Source organism: Ambystoma mexicanum, chromosome 4q, assembly GCF_040938575.1.
Source record: "Ambystoma mexicanum isolate Mex_15411 chromosome 4q, UKY_AmexF1_1, whole genome shotgun sequence".
NCBI classification, from domain to species: Eukaryota; Metazoa; Chordata; class Amphibia; order Caudata; family Ambystomatidae; genus Ambystoma; species Ambystoma mexicanum.
The window spans coordinates 193,357,788-193,374,245 of NC_090928.1; the positions used below are offsets into that span (position 1 = coordinate 193,357,788).

The 16,458-nt window shown below is 46.2% G+C and overlaps 1 protein-coding gene across 3 annotated transcripts in view; it reads left to right on the forward strand.

Moving 5' to 3' along the window:
* Nucleotides 1-16,458, forward strand: part of PDE10A (phosphodiesterase 10A) — a 1,126,451-nt gene that overhangs the window by 827,109 nt on the left and 282,884 nt on the right. The window lies entirely within an intron of this gene.

Sequence of the window (16,458 nt, forward strand, 5' to 3'; positions counted from 1 at the left end):
AGTTTCGATCCCCAGGTCCGCGCTTACAAACCTCTGGGTATTAAGCGCATTATAAATAACCTATTCTATCATATCATTGGCAGCGCACCATGCCTGAATAGCAGTCAGTCAGAAATGAGAGAGGAAGAAGAGGAACGCTTAAAGTCGGGCTGCGTGTCATCCACATATCCCTGGAAGTGAGGAGAGAAGGTTGAGATCAGTTGGCCAGAGGGGCAAGGTAGATGTTGAAGAGCCACGGCGAGAGGGTAGAGCCCTGAGGGACGCTGCAGGTGTAGAGTGTGATGGAGAAGAGGAATGGGCCCATTTGAACCTGGGAAGGTCAGTCAGATAGGAAGGAGGTCAACCAGTCCAGTGCCAGGTCTGTGATGCCATGGGTATCACAGCGGCAATTTCTAAGGGTGCTTTGATTGACCGTGTCAAAGGCAGAGGAAAGATCAAGAAGGATAACAGAGGGAGAGTTGGAATTGAGATTAAGTCTTCACAGGTGTTCCGGAGAGCAGTTTCCATGCCTCTGGCTGCTCTGAAGTCAGTGTGGTGGATCAGTTGGGAGATTACCAACTTCTCCAAGAGTTTGCCCAGGAAGGGGGTAACGGAGATAGGGCATTAGTTAGCCAGGCAGGAAGGGTCGACGGAAGACTTTTTAAGGAGAGGGTGCACAAGGGAGTGCTTGAGGGATAGAGGGAAGGAGCCAGTGGCAAAGGAGTGATTGCAGAAATTGGCCAATGCTGGAGCATGGGAGGCAATGTTGTCCTTTATAGTTTCGGAGGAGTAGAGGAGCACCTGTTTGGAGGAGACTTTCTTGACTTTAGGGGAAAGCAGTTTGTTAGTCAATGGTTTTGTCTTTGAGAGTGCGAGGGCAGTTTGGACAGGTTAGCATCAGGCCTTGTCTTTGGGAAAGCTGTCGCTGGGATTTGCCGATTTAGTGGTGATGATGGATGCTTTCTAGGACTTTGCTGCAGAGAGGAAGGCCTCTTTGTGTGGTGCGTCTGTGAAGGGGGAGTACTTCCTCAGTGAACCAATTGGTTTTCATGTTTTTTTTTGTATTGTAGTTTTTAGAGGAGAGCATGGTGGCTTAGTGTGTATAGGAGTGTAGTTTCGTAGGTGGTGAGGATGGTTTCTGAATCATTGGCATCTGCAAATGACGCAAGGGAAGCCTTGATGGTAGGCTCGAGCATTTCCATGATGAGTTTGTGGGTGTTTCTCGCTGGGATGGGGAGACTGTTGATCACTTTGTGGGCGGTAAAGGGTTTCAGATTAAAGGAGAAGAGGATAAGGGAGTGGCCAGTCCAGGGTAGTGGGTTGATGGTAGTGACTGAGATGTGAAGGTTGATATTGAGGACCCAGTCAAAGGTTCAGACTTTGGTGTGGTTGGGCGGGGTGGTTATGAGTTGAGTGAGGCTCATCTCTTGTAGTGCGGCGCTAAGGGCGATTACTTTACAGTCTGTATCATGGTTGAATTCGAGATTAAAGTCACTGAGTAATTGTTATTGGGTTTGATAAATCGGGTGAGGCGAAGCCGGATGTCGGTGTCTGGTGGATTAAGGCTGTTGGTCTTGCGGTAGAATGATAGGATGTTGATGGTCGATTGGGGGCATGACTCAACTTTAGTGAAAAGAAGTTTGTAGCCTGGCAGCGAGGGTAGGGGAGGGGTTCTAATAGGTAGTGAGGATTTGGAGATAATTGCAACTCCTCCACCAGATTTGGCGAGCTGTCTGCTCTGAGGATGGAATATCCAGGTGGGATGTGGAGGGAGAGAGACGGGCCTGCAGCATTGTGCAACCAGGTTTCTGTGATGGCTACAAGGTCTTTTTCCTGAATTAGGTTGTGGATGTCTGTGGCACGGGCGTGTAATGATCAGGCATTAATGAGGCCACAAGCCAAGTTGTTAGGTTGTTCTGAAGGTGAGGAGGGTGGTGAGGCAGGGACTGGAGTTGTAGGGCACACCTGTTTGGTTGATGGTGGCTTGGGTGGCTATGGGTAGGTGGTGTGTACATCAAGGCTGTGCAGGTACCCATTTATTTATTTCTCTTGGTGCATGGTTGATGGTCCAGGGCAAATGTGCAGGTGCAAAGACCCTGCAGTCTGTTGAGTCCAGTGCAGGCTGTGGTGGGAGGGGTGAGATGAATGTGTGGTCTTGTGGGTGGTGGTGTGCACGTTGAGGTTAGATTTGGGAGAGGTGGTCTCTGGATTAGGGGGAGGAGAGTCTGGTCCTGGCTGATGGTGGGCATGTAGGTGCCTGTCAGTCCGGGATGGTAGGTAACTGTGGCAACCATATGGTGGGGTAGGGGAACAAAAAGTGAGTAGAAGGGGGCATGGAAGTGATAGGGGTGCTATAGAGTTTGACTTAAAAAAGCGGGAGTGCGCAGAAAGCTGCAGGGTGAGTGGTGTCCCACCACACGGTAAGGTGCTATGCAGGGGCACCAAATGATTGGCAGGCAGTCAGTGTGTTGGATGGCAGGGCATTAGGCTGAGGATCTGGGCGCAGGTAGTGTGGCATGATGCTGGCCAGGATAGGATTAGCTAGCTGGCAGGCCGGCAACTTGTTTGGTGGCAAGGTGCTGGGCAGAGGCCCTGGGTGCAAGCATTGTAGCAAATGATCCAGCAAGCAAACAGGCACAGTTATGGGCGGCATGAGATTGAGCGACAAGCAGTTGGGCAACATGTCTTGTGGCAAAGCGCTGGACAGAGGCCCTAGGCACACAGGCATTGTGGCATAAGATCAGGCAACAGTGTATTTGCGAGCAGCATGAAATCAGGCGACAAGCATTTGGGCAACCTGTTTGGTGGCAAAGCGCTGGGCAGAAGCCCTAGATGCAGGCATTGTGGCATGAAACCAGACAGCAGAGTATTAACTGGCGGACAGATGGGTAACAAGTTCAGCGGTACGACGCAAGACAGCAGCCCTGGGCGCTGAGGTTCCATGTGGCACCCAAGCCCGCCACTTACCAATGCTCCTAATCCCACCCTAACAACCCCTCTACCCATTTCACCCACTTAACCTCACCTCCCATATATATTTTTAAAAACATTCGATATTTGTTGTTTTAAAAAATGTCATTGTAACCTTCTTCAGTATTACCCGTTTGGTAACATCACTGGATACCGGGTGCCGGTAATGCAGCATGGGAGCAGACCACCAGATATTTGTAGAATAAATTAGCAGTATTTTGGGCAGTGTGGAGCAGAGAGCGGTACTGTTGGGCAGCACATGCATGGAGTATGCAGTAGGTGAGCACTCGGCGATAGTAGCTGCCGGCAGTGGATAGTAAAAGGTTGTGATAATAGGTGGAGGTCGAGTAAATTCAGGTGATGGGAGGTCAAACTAGATTGCGTGTGGTGAGTTGATTACATACAATGATGAAGGCAGGTTCTTACCTATGGCAGTGATACCTAGGAATGCTCCACGAGGGAGGCAGCAGGATACAAGCTGGTCTTTGTAGTTCAAGGGAGCAGATAATATTTACGCAGTGTCTGTGCCAGGGCCCCATTGGCTGTTTCAACTGGATCTGGCCAATCGGTTAGGGCAAAAGGCAAGACATCTGCCGCAGCATCTGTGGTGGTTTCAGTGTTGTCAGAGAAGGCAGCGTCCATCTTTGGCAGAAGTCCGTATTGAAGGGAATCAGTATGGGCCAACGATGCGTTCTCTTCGGTCTGCACGGGGAGCTCAGTCTCCCTGGCTGTTGGTGTTCTATGCAGGGTGCTGTGCTCAATCCTTTCCATATGTATCCTTCCTGAAGGCCTCTCTGGTCTTGGGTTTCCATTTCACTTCCTTGTAGGCTTCTCTGCCTTTGTTTTGCCCCACAATTCTTTTTGGTCCTCTTTACATCCTCAGGATATAACCATGTCAAATGTTCTCAGCAGATCTTTTCTCCGTGTCCTCACAATTTCGGGTTCTCACCACCCATTTAGTACAGCCCAACGCTCAAGTCTTCTCCACAGATTCTTTCTCAACATCAGTCTCTTAATGCTTTTCATGCACTTTTTTTTTTTCCAGGTCTCTCCACAGCCTTGGGTTTTCAGTATGACTCTTATTTCTCATAACATACTACTTGTATCGAGTGACTCCACGACCTGTTATGATTCTCTTAAGTCTCTCCACAACCTCTGATTCCCTCAGGAATTTTTGCGGTCTCAGACCTCTGGTTCCCATATAGTCTATTGGGTCTCTTCATAATTTCTGGTTCTCTTATGAATCTTTAGGTCTCTGTGCAACCTCTGTTCCTCTCAATGTTGAAGAGTATTTCTGCCCCTTTCATTCAGGGTCCTTGATGGGCAGACTATTTTCTCTCCCTTCTCCAAGCAGTAGTTCATAATAGGCTCCTCATGGATGCGCTGTCTCCTCCGACCTTCCTTTCGATCTCTAGTCTGGCTGATGCAATTGGTCTCTCGATCTTCTTTTCAACATCCCCCTTGCTATTGTGGTAGGATCTCTGGCACTCGTGTTCCAGAGCAACTGCTGCACAGTTGACAGATCAGCTATTTAATTCCATGAAGCAGACTCTGTGCATCTAAGGAGCATCGAGAAGCATTGCTACTGCTCCCAGTCTTTGCCCCTTTTGGTCTTTTCCTAGCCTGTTTTATAGTACTGGACCTGTAGTCTTCATAAACCAGCTCGGTGTTGGTCTTTGCAACCAGCAGTTTGTTTAGAGTACTTTAATTAGTTTTTCCTTTCATGACGACGTTTGAAAATGGCGGTTGGATCTAAGACTTGAAGTATGGGCCAGCGCCTTGACACCAACTTGAAACTATAAATGGGTGTAGCTCCACAGTAGTGATAGTGAACAGGTTTACTTGAAAGACACCCAGTGGTAAACATCCACCTTTGTTCTCTTCTTCCATCATGGCTTCTTTTGTCTCGCACATGATGGCTGTATTGAGAGAGGAAACTCTGCTTCCTGGTTTGCTGTCCTGCATGGCAGAGTGGCGGTTCTCCCTGATGCTTGCTCACAGTTACTCTGTGTGCTTTAATCTTGAAGAGCTTCCGCTGCTTCCGGCACGCTTGTTTGCACACCTGCAGGTAATTAGGGTAATAAGTGACAGATGCATTGCTTCTTCCTTTGCAACATAGCCTGTTCCCTGTATTGGAGCCAGAGTCCTGTTTCCTGCCTTGCTGAGGTGCCAGTGTCCTTTCACCTGCCTTGCTGGTGTGTTAATCCTGTACCCCTGGTGTCTCACACGTTCCCCTTCCGTTCTCCTCTTTCTGTACTCTAGGGGTCGAATGGCTGGCCACTCACTGCTCGCTAGGGAATCTGGTAGACCGCTCCCTCAATCTAGGTGGCCTACCTGTTGTCAGTCATACAGAAGAGGCTTTGCCAAATAGAATGTAGGGAACATTCTGTGAGGGCCAGTGGGTGTGCAGGAGGTGGAGCAAACTGGGTGCTACTGCAGAAGCCTAAAGAAAGGTGAAGGGCTGCGTTTGTTATAAGCCATCCCAAGGCTCCTTGCATTTGGAGCATACTGATGTGTCCGTGATTGTGGGGCAAGTACCACGACACCATAGAAAGGATGAACGAGAGAGGAAACGAACAACATTTGACCAGGACCCTGATTGAGGTGAGGAGCAAACAAGCCCTCTGTCCTTTTTTCCCCTCGGGAAGATATTAGAGGGTTGGGTCCATGGTTCGGGTGAAGGAAGCAACCACGCCATCACTAAAGGCAGAAAAAGTAGAGCGGATCCTTGGGCTTTTCTGTTGGCAATCACCTTTTGATCTTCGTGTTAATAGAATGGGACATCCCTGGAGGCACAGAGGCTTGCTAAGGTTAAGTTTGAGACTTTTGTTTATTGGACGCATCATCCCAAGTTGTTGGGAACAACTGTAGAACCCAACTTTGTGTGGCCCCATCATCAGCACCTTTTAAGAAGTTATTCCTTACTATTTGTAGACCAGTCCCATGGTTGCTCTAGGACCTTTTTCATCCTTGGCCCCGATTTAACCACCAACTTCAAAAAATACAACCTGATTCCACAAGTACACCATCCATGTTCACATTCCTCTACGCCCTCACAACCCCCAAATCAGACTACTCTGGGACCAACTTTTTGTTATCATGCTAAGGTTCTATTTTGAATGGGCCCGCAAGGCTCATCTCTTGTTAAAGTATTCAACAACGATTAAGCAGAACATAGCCAATATTTGAGCAGACTCAACAATCCATCACACTTTATTTTTGATAAGTAAAATATTCAAATAAATGTAGTAGCTCAGACTGTATATACTTGGTTAATAGTTATTTTTAGGGACATTGCTAGTGATATTTCTTTTGCCATTTAATTGATCCATTATTTTTGTTTGGCAGAAACCTGTGCAGTTCCCTCTGGGACCACTGCAAAAGATTTAAGACTACAGGTGTTTGGCAGTAAACCCACTTGGTAGCAGTCTGCACCACACAGATTCACTTGGTAGCTGTGGCTGAGCAGTCAGACTTCCCTCAAGAAGAGTTAGGCAGTATACAGAGTATTCACAATAGGTCAAAAGAACATAGTAGAACAAGTAAACACTGACCAGAGCTTGGTGTAAAAGAGATATAATAATTTATTTAAAACCACATCTAGAAAAACACACAGGCACTAATAGTAAGCAATTCAAAAACACGGTCACTAAAAGATATACACTCCCTTTGAAAATAAGTGGGGCTTTACTTAAGACTTGTCTAATATTCTTCTGACAGCGGTGAGCGCTTAACGCAGATGGCACTCTAATAATTTGTTTAAAAAGGGAGAGAAAAGCAGAGTATAATCTGTAACAGGTCCCAACACTTTCATAAGATCAAAACAAGAGAGGAAGGCAAGTAAAACCGTGAAGTTAGAGTTCAGTAGGCCGGATCCACTTTAAGAGGATCAGAACGAAATGTGTCCAAGGTCACACGGTTGAAGTGCACAAGAGTCTTTCAAAGGTTCAAAAAGAGTTGGACCAAAAGAAAGGGACCAGTTAGAAGGTCAAGGCGGCCAGCCCAGTCCAGAAGGTTAAGGGGTTATTATTACCTTGTAGCAATCTTTAGAAAGGGAGGCCTGGCGGACACGGTACCTTAAAGTGGTGAGAATACTCCAGCGGGGCCAGTTGATCCTGGCAGCGGATGCTAGTCGTTGCTTCGTCCGGGGGAAGAGAGGATCTCGTCGGGGAGGAAGACGGGAGTCCGTTGCACTGCCAGGGAAGAAACCAGCCGCGGAGTTCTCAGGTAAAAGTAGCGGTCCTTTTATTCGTGGTCCAGTGGTAAGTGGCTATCCGGTTGCCGGGATGCTTGGCACGGGCAATTCGACCACAAGACGGCCTGGGATGCGAAGAGAAGAAGGTAAACTGGTTGTGCCCACCAGTCAGGGGAAGAAGCCTCTCCAGCCGGGAGATCTTCTCTGTCGTCGGGAAGTGGTGAGTCGGTTCCGCAGGGCTCCACCGGTGGTGTCGTCGTGGTAGGTCGGCTCAGCTTCTCCCTCGTCGGATTCTCAGGTCCTGTGGCGACTTCTGAAGTTCCAGTCCCCAAAGCCCTGCTTTTATGCAGCACACCCCCATTCACTCAGCCTAGCTGTCAAACATGCTAAGAGGTGAGCCGGCCGGCTCACCACTTGGGCCAATCACACAAGAGTGCGACTTGAGTTACCAAGGTAACTCAGTCCAGGGTGCCTAAACCCCCTCCCACACCCCCTGTGGTACCCAGACAGAGTGGCACCACTTTTGGAGGCTTCTGTGGAGAAGCCCGCCAAAAAGTGGAACAAAGGGCTCGACTTGGGTTGGAGTCACAAAAGAGAACACAAACGCCATTTTAGAATCGAGTCCTGGCAAAAAATGCCAACCGGCGAATTAATATTAAATAAATAAACCAGCGGTATGTTCGAGGCTATGAGAATTAAATAATTAAAGTTGGTAGCCTCGAACAATGGGAAAATCCCATAGGGATATATTCGCGGTCGAATATAAAAAGTAGTATCCACTGCCACCAGCCAAAACTCGATCGGGGGGACGGAGACGTGCCCCCTCGACTAACAGACCCCGGGGCAATCGAATTTCCCTGACCAGTACGTCCACAATATGATGGTTTGTACTGGTTTCTGTTCATAATTTGGGACTAGTAAAGCCAATGGTGACTTTACATGCCCTGGGAGCCAGTAGTCAGTCCCAGGGTATGGAGTCTATGGTGGGGTGTCACTATGTCACCCTTGTGTTACTGCACGGAGGGTGCTGTGTAACACACATAGTAAAAACACATGAGACCCTATGGAGTAAAGGACCCCATAGCCCATAAAACACATTAACAGTCAAAGAAACACCATAAATCATGTCCAAGAGTGGGAGAAAAAGTCTCACTCTTGGCAGGAGAGAAAAAAAAAACTCCAGAAATTCAGCAAAGCCGCTGGGAGACTCACTAGGTTAGGAAATTCAGCCTAAAGAGAGAATTCTCCCTAACAATTTTCTTGTTCCCATTTTAAACATGTCCCCCTTTCTATTGTGTCCACGATTGAGGCTGGATCAGAACCTAGATTTAAGCAGTAACGTCCAGAGATCTCTTCACTGTGGTGCTTCATTCAGGAAATTGAGAGTCCTTTCTGAAATATGGCTTTCAGGACCTTTGGAAGTTAGGTTAGGTGGCTGGGTGGTGAGAAGGTGTTAGATGTCCGTGCTGGACCTTTGATTGAGGCCTTTGCAAGCAAGCTAGTGCTAATGTTGCAGCTGAGAAGTGCAAACAGTAATGGGCAGTTTAAAGGTAGTATATGGCATGGGCGGCATCCTACTGGCCTAAGAAAAGTAACTGGTTTTGTTTTTTTCAGCATCAATGGCATGTTCATTTTACATGACATTTTAGCAAGCACACAAACCTAAGCCTCCCGATTACTTTTTATTAATCTTCCACTGAGGCCAGTAGTTCTACACATGTCAAGGAGGCTGACACTGCCACATTTTGAACATGGGCCGGTAGTAAAGATTCTTTCATCATAGACAACTGCTGTTCGTTGTAGCTGTAATGTTGGTAATCTGGTTCCTTGACTCAAGAATTAATTAGACAGAGTTGCTGTTGTACAGTAGAAATATCTACAGATGGCATTTATTAAGGTTGGGAAGAAGCAGCAGGATCTTGTTCAAATTCCATCGCGCAGGATGGCTGGGTGATCAAGATAGCCGAAGTCAGAGCGGGATGACTGTCCATTGACATTCTTAAATCAGTTTGCAGCCGGGAATTCGTCAGGTCAATCCGGTCTTTATTTGCTTCACTATGTTTCCGTCCCCTTGCAATTCTGGACAGAGCTTCTTGAGCGAGTCTGTTTATGTCCAGTTATGGGCACTTTTCCTAGTGATTAGGGGGGTCGGCTTAGCCTTTTGAAATAGACCCTCTTTTCCATTGGCATTGTGTCGACAAAAATGTGGGTTTGGGACTCTTTTAGTGCTTTTGCCCTCATATGATCCCCATGTTTCTGCCTATGTTGAATGTGATTTAGTTTTGCTGGATTTCTGTCATTTTCGGTACACCGACAGATATATTTGGTGAACCCGTTTTCTTTTTCCAATATATGTGTGATTAATCCAATAGTCATCACTGATCTCCCAGCGGTGACTTTCTCCCATGTGTCCAGGGGGATGGCAGCTGTCACCTGATACTGACCCTGGGGCTGGCGGCAGCGGTATAAGGGGAGGATCACATGGGAGGAGACAACCTCCAGGGAGCTGTCATGGCGTCATTGGTTGTAACCTGGTATCCCCCCATTTGCCCTTAAAGATAATCCTCCCATACCCAATACATGCATGGCCTACTGTCCTACATCTACACCTCCCCATAGGAAAAATAGGGAAAACCTTTGCCCAAATTATATACACAAAACCTCCAATGTGGGTCTACCTTGTGGAATTTACAAGACCACCTTTTCCAGTTTCATTTATCCATCATCCAGAACTGATTTACCATTTAGAACTATTGAAAGTGATCATACACGCTTTCTAAACCAATCATCAACAAAGGCATTCTTTTCCCAGAATCACTCTAATACTGGGACGAGTAAGAGGGAAAGAGCAGTGCAGAGTGCATGAAGCTACAAACCCAGCGAGATCGAGGTTCTCTTGCTGTTGGCGAGAGAACGTTTCACTTCTCCCAGAGCCTCGAGGAACTAAGATGCTCAAGCAGGTGTGGTAGAGCCGAGCAGCTCACCATCTACAAGAAGGGAGATGCTGCAAGAACGCGATGCGCTGCAGAAATGCAGGGAGTCGGTTAAAGACTCCAGAGCGTTTGTAGACCACATAAAGCAGCACATTACTCACCAGAACCTAAAGCGAAGCAGGTGTGTTAAAGAGACACTACGAGATATGGGAGAACAAACAAAGTCACGAGAGGAAAGGAGGTGGAGTACCTTCACGGGTCAACTGCAAACAAGCCTGAGAACGCCAACAAGAGCCAGTGAGTAAACCCAAAGATAATGGGGACACCAGGGTGTATCAGCGACCATGCCAAATGTGAACAATAGTAAACGGATCACCAGAAAGAGAGAAAGTGAAGATTAATTGTAAAAAGTGAATTGCAATTAAGACCCTTACCAGTATGTGAATGCATGAAGTACCAATACATGGGGAACACAAAGCGAAAAATATATCAATAGGATATATTATCTAACCAGGAAGATGTACAACTGTGGAAGTGGATAGAGACACCTTGTGAATACAAGAAGCCCCGACAGGAGAGTATACCAGGCAATCCCAGATGCATAAATATAAAAAGCCCTGGCAGGAGAACATACCAGGCAATTGCAACAGTGTAGATACAAGAAGTCCTTAGAGTAAATATCAGGACTGTGGATATTAGAAGACAAGGAGTAAAATCCTGGCATAAAGGGATACCAGGAACCCTAAAAGGCATAGAATTATAAAGATAAACTGCTGTGTGCGTATGACTCTGAACTTGTGGGCCAAGAACCCCACAAGAAACGTTTCGTATTGAAGATCAATCCAGGGAACGGGAATAATTTTCCTGGAACAAGGACCTTTTATCGTTGAGGAACTTTTGTGTGGCAGAGGAATCCAGGGGAAGGGAATCATCCTCTGGAACCAAAGCTATTAATCCTCAGAGAATCTTTTGGTGTAGGAACTATGTATTCTTCCTTTACCAACTCTTTTTCAAAAGCACCAAAGTTTAGAAATTTGCCATTTCACCTGATAGTTTAATTTGTAGTATGAGGGTCAGCATAGAACTTTTGGACACAGTTTTGATTTTGACATCCTGACACGACAGATCCTTAGTTTTAGTTTAGTTAGGGAAATTCCCCAGAGATCAGGGTCAGAGAGGCCTTTTCCCAACCCTTTTATTTTCATTGAAAGCCTTTAACCAAAAACATAGCTAACTTGTATCTAAGTTTAATTCCGGACTCTTCACATATGCTTCTGATATCAAAGTACTTAGAGGCTGGATTCAATTCTGGATATGAGAATGTAGATGACCAAGTAATGGGGCACTAGCTTATGCAGTTTATGCTGCCGTAGAAATGCCAAAAAAAGACTGAGATTCTCAGCTAACCTAATGCCATCAAATAATTTTTCAAGACTACTTGGAGGTGATAAGGTGTTATGTTGTAATATGTTACTGTGTTAAATGTTTGTATAGAGTCCACTAGTGGTGCAGCTTATCTGCATCATGCTTCTGCATCATCCTTTGTATATGGTTGAATGTGTTCTGACCTAGAATGTGGAGGATGGAATGTAGAGAGGTGAGCAGAGAGTGAGATTCGGTTGGGCTGAAGGAGTGTGGGCTGAAGGAGTGTAAAGGGCATAGGTGCAGCTGGAGGCTTGTTAACCCACCACGACTAAAGGAAATAAAGACTGTTCATACCTTGATCTTCAAGCGTGTGATCTTCTACATAACAGTGGCGAGTGGCTGGGATAAAGGATCCTAAAAAGGCTTCCAGAACTAACTCAGAACAGAGGTTTGTCCCTCAGAAGAATACAGTGGTGCAAAGGAGGCCTTGTATTCATATGGAACAATACTCCAAAAATTGGACTTTCACTTAAAAAAAGAACAAGAATAATATTGTAAAGATACTACTTTGGAAAACGTGAGCAAGAGATGGAGGAGTCAATTGAGGACATCATAACCGGCCTCGGGGAAGTTGCTAATAAATGCAACTTAGGGCTGCTATTCCTTGATGAACGCTTTCGAGATCAGTTTATGCTTAAAGTAAGGGAAGAAGATAAGGTACGAGATTTGGACCAAAGGAGACCCCTCCTTGGCAGAGATTGTGAAGAAGATGGAATACATGATGGCATGTGTAAATGAACTAGACGAGAAAGATGTGCATTTGGAGGGTTGTGCATTTGGAGGGTTGTGCATGTGTGGCCTTAGCGGGTGAAGCAGTATAAAAGAAAATCCTCTTGAAGATACAGCCACCAACTGGCAAAGGGGACAGCCAAGAAGGTTGCAGGGGACTCCGACGACCAGACATGGAAGAATACAAATGTGAAGAGGTGCTTCAGATGCAGAATCACATTTCTTTTTGCTACAATGGAACGTGTGCTGCCCTTAACGCTGTGTGCCAGAAGTGTGGAAAGAAATGACATTTTGCCCTCTGCTGCAAAACCATTTCATATCGGGCTGGCAGAGAAATTAGCATGCATTCAGAGCATGATGGTGGAGAGGAAGAAATGGGCGTGACTGCTGATGGTGAGAGTTGGTCTGTCAGCCAAGTAGGTTCAAGACTGAAGAAGGTTGAGAAACCACATGCTTTGGTGGTAGTGAATGGTGTATGGTATCCATACTTGTAGATACAGGTTCGGATTATACAATTTTGGATAACTGCATTTTGGAAGAGAGGTTTAAGGGGAGTAAGCTGAGATCTCCCTCTGTGAGGGTGAACACTTATGGGGGTGCACATATAGAAATGTTGAGGGTGTTTAGGGCCAAGATAGAATGTAAAGAGAAATCAACGGTTGCTGATGTAAGTGTAAAGGAAGGAGGTGTCTATTGGGCTAGTATGAGCAATCCGAGATGGGGATTGTGGTGGACCATACTGTTCGGGTCACATTGCTATAGTGAACAATGAAAGTGAGAATTGTCCAGAGAAGAGGTATAAAACTATATGTAATGAACGGTTAGGTTGTTTGAAAGGACATCCTCACCAGATCCAACTAAAGGTGGGTGCCAAGTCAGTTGTGGAGAAAGTCAGGACAGTAGATCAATGAGGGAGGAAGTTACAGCTGAAATAAGAAGGCTAGAAAATGAGGGTGTTATCAAACCAATTGAGGCATCTGAATGGGTATCTCATGTGGTAGTGGTGCACAAACCAAATGGTCAGGTGTGATTGTGTGAACCTCTGTGTATTAAATAAAGAGGTCATAGTTGTTAGGTTTCCACTTCCGAAAGCATAGGAGAAGTGGTGAGCATGGCGGAGGGTATTGGGGAGGCCTGAGGGGGTGGGGGGCGACAAAATGTTCAGCACGTTAGATTTGGCATTGGCATATCGCCAAGTGAGACTACTCCAAGGATCTCACCACATTTGTGACACAAGAGGGAACATTCAGATTTAGGAGGATGCCTTTCGGTTTAGTATCAGTGGCTGCATGTTTTCAAAGAGTGATTCACAATTTGTTGAAAGATATTAAAGGAGTGTCATATTTCAAAGACATACTGGTCACAGCAAAGGACATGAGGGAGCAAGCATGATCAAAGGTTGGGCAGGGTCTTGGGAATACTAGCCGAGGCAAAACTAAAGCATCTGGAAAAAAATGTTAATTCAGGGTGTCTTCCATTGATTTCTTGGGGCACAAACTTGGTGACAAAGGTTAACAGTCAAGGAGTGAATTGGTAAGGGCTATAAAGAATAAACAGCAGATCATGTCCGTCCTAGGCCTTGTCAAATATTATGCTAAGTTTGTTGTATGTTTCACAGACAGGTTCAAAAAAATTAGATTAATGCAAAAAACTGTGCGTTTGTGTTGTGTCCTAAATGCTAGGAGGAATTTAAGATCCAAAAGAGGCAATTACCTGTCCGCCAGCCTTAGCAAAATTTGATATTAGATGCAAAACGTTTACCATGGTACTGGTCTAGGGACTGTTCTTATGCAAAAGCAATCTGCAGTGGACGGGGCAGTACCTCACGAATTTTGAGAGGAGCAGAAACGCGTTTCTCAGTCATAGAAAAAGAAGCCCTTAGTGTGGGCGATCAAGAAGTTCAAAGCTTTGCATTTCTGAAGAGAGTTTGCGGTTCGTACTGATTACAAGCCCTTAGTTGGGATTCTCACGAGTAAGTGTCTTGATGGAGTTTCTCGTAGGATAGATGGGTTGTGTCTCTACAAGGGCATACATTTATAGTTCAACGTGTACCCGGTAAGGACAATACTGTGGCGGACTCTTTGTCTACGCGCAAGTCTAAGTATTGACAAGACTGCACCTGAGGAGTGTGACGTGGAAGATGTGGATCAAGTATTTATGATTTGGGATAGGACAGTTAGTAAAGAAGAGTGAGATGAGGCTACCAAAGAGGATAGTGAATTGAGCCGCACCATAGGGTATGTCAGTACACATTGAAATGGTTGGACAGATAGTGAAGGCTTGGGAACATTTTACAAAGTCAAGGAGGGCCTTCTCTTGTGCAAAGCAGGACAAATTGTTCCACCACTTCGGATAAGGCCAAAATTATTAGAAGCAGGGCATCAGCGATGTTTGGGAATGACCAAAACTAAAGGGAGGTTAAGGGCTTACTATTGGTGGCCTGGATTGGATGCGCAAGTAGAACAGTTAATCAAATCTTGCAAATTGTGTGGCGAAGCAGATAAAACGTTAAACTATGTTCAGCCTCTTAGGCCCTTAGAATGACCAGGTATGCAGTGGGAATTCATTGCTTTGGATATATTAGGACGAATCGTGGGGGATAGAGGTAGAAGAACAAATGTCATAGTTCTCATGGACCTATAATGTAAATGGGTTGAAGCAGAGATAGTTCTAGAGGTGTACACTAGAGCAGTGATTAGTTGTCTGGATGAGTATTACAAAGAGAGGGCTGTCCGTGATAAATTCTAACAGATAATGGTGTGCAACTTACCTCTAGGATGATGGAGTCATTTCTAGAGAGCATTGGGGTGATGCATAACAAAACATCCTTGTATCACCCTGAGACCAATGGTGCAGTTGAACATTTTAATCGCACTCTAATGCAAGGAATTACGATGGCTTTGTGAGCCAGAAGTAGTTTGGATGAGTTGGTAAGGAGAGGGATAGGTGTATATAGGTGGGCCCCACATGTCACCACAGATTTGATACCTTTTTAGTTGCGGAAGACAAGAAAGGCACACAGGGCAGTGTGTCCACCATGATTAGGAAGACCAGGGGCCTCATTACGAGCTATTGGCGCCATGGCTGCCTCCAAACTCGTTCCGACTCCGCCCTGGTGAATGGAGCAATTACGGCCCATTCCAAGCTTGGCGGGACCGGTAATTCCCCATTCACCGGGGCCCTTCCCCATTCCCATTTGAGCCCCCATAGGGCTCAATGGGAATGGGGAAGGCGCTAATAATTATTAGCTCCAGAGTCCCTTTGCGGGTCCCGTCCTTAACACCTGGAAAAACCAGGCATTAAAGGAGGACCCGCAAAGGGAACTCGTAGGAGGGCGGTAAGGGATTACCGGCACCGGTGCCCTTACCGGTGCCGGTAATCCCTTACCGCCCACCTTGTAATGAGGCCCCAGGTTTTGTAGAATGGGATCAGGAAAAATTGAAGGAGGTGGAGGTGCGCAAGTGTGAACGCATCAAGTATCGGTTTGATGCTTTCAGGAGAGTGAGGAAGTGTGTGGTTACAGGAGAGGATGGTTGTGTGGGAGTCAGGTTTAATTGCAAAAAGACAAAGCAGATACTGGGGTCCGCAGTGGATCAGGAGAGTGTTGAGTGATGCTGTTGTGCTAGAGGATGGGTAGGACCTGGAAGAATTGCAAGAGATGTGGAGAGATGAGGTTAAAAGCTATATAGGAGCTGAAGCTCTTGGTTCTGTGGGGGGGCGGGTGTGGTATGTTGTAAGATGCTACTGTTTTAAGCTATAGAATCCACTAGTGGTGCAGCTTTTCTGCATCATGCTTTATACATAGTTGAATGTGTTCTGACCTACAATGTGGAGGAGAAAATGTACAGAGGTGGACAGAGAGTGAGGGTCGGTTGGGCTGAAGGAGCCGGGGAAAGAGGCAGCTGGGGACTTGTTAACCCACAGCGACTAAAGGAAATGAAGACCTTTCATACCTTCATCTTCCTGTGTGTGGTCTTCCATATAACAGCAGAGTGGGCCACCAAAGCAGCAGAGCAACAGAATAGGCTAAAGAAAAGGCACTAGAAGAATGCTACAATCAAGATGCAGATCAACAAATGCTGCACGATGAACTACTTTGGGAATGAGGACCACCTGCTAAGCATGTGGAGGCAAGGACTGCCACCCACATCAGCGTTTCCCACCACCTTGCTTGGCTTCAACACGAATACTTGTAAGTGCCAAAGTCCCATGCGGCATGGCAGCGTG